This window comes from Atta colombica, unplaced genomic scaffold (genome assembly GCF_001594045.1).
Source record: "Atta colombica isolate Treedump-2 unplaced genomic scaffold, Acol1.0 scaffold27, whole genome shotgun sequence".
NCBI classification, from domain to species: Eukaryota; Metazoa; Arthropoda; class Insecta; order Hymenoptera; family Formicidae; genus Atta; species Atta colombica.
Genome location: NW_017259370.1, coordinates 1,988,564 through 1,988,834, shown reverse-complemented (window position 1 = coordinate 1,988,834; position 271 = coordinate 1,988,564). Strand labels below are relative to the sequence as shown.

Sequence of the window (271 nt, the reverse complement as noted above, 5' to 3'; positions counted from 1 at the left end):
TCTCTCTCTCTCTCTCTCTCTCTCTCTCTCTCTCTCTCTCTCTCTTTCTCTCTCTTCTCTCCCTCCCTCTCTCGTTTCCTCTCAGTACGCTTATTATTGCGGCTTACGTCTTGCTTTGCATACCCATATCGACTAAATACATGGCTTTAATAATGCATGAGTTGAGCTGAGCAGCGGTAGAAGAGGTGGCGGAAGGCTCCACACGGTGGTTCGGCGTTTTCAGCTTTGGGGAATACCGCTCTCACTTCTCTCACTAGCATCTTTTTCTTTC

At 48.0% G+C, this 271-nt stretch overlaps 1 protein-coding gene across 1 annotated transcript in view; it reads left to right on the top strand.

Annotated features, from left to right (window-relative positions):
• Positions 1-271, top strand: part of LOC108689589 — a 106,706-nt gene that overhangs the window by 102,482 nt on the left and 3,953 nt on the right. The window lies entirely within an intron of this gene.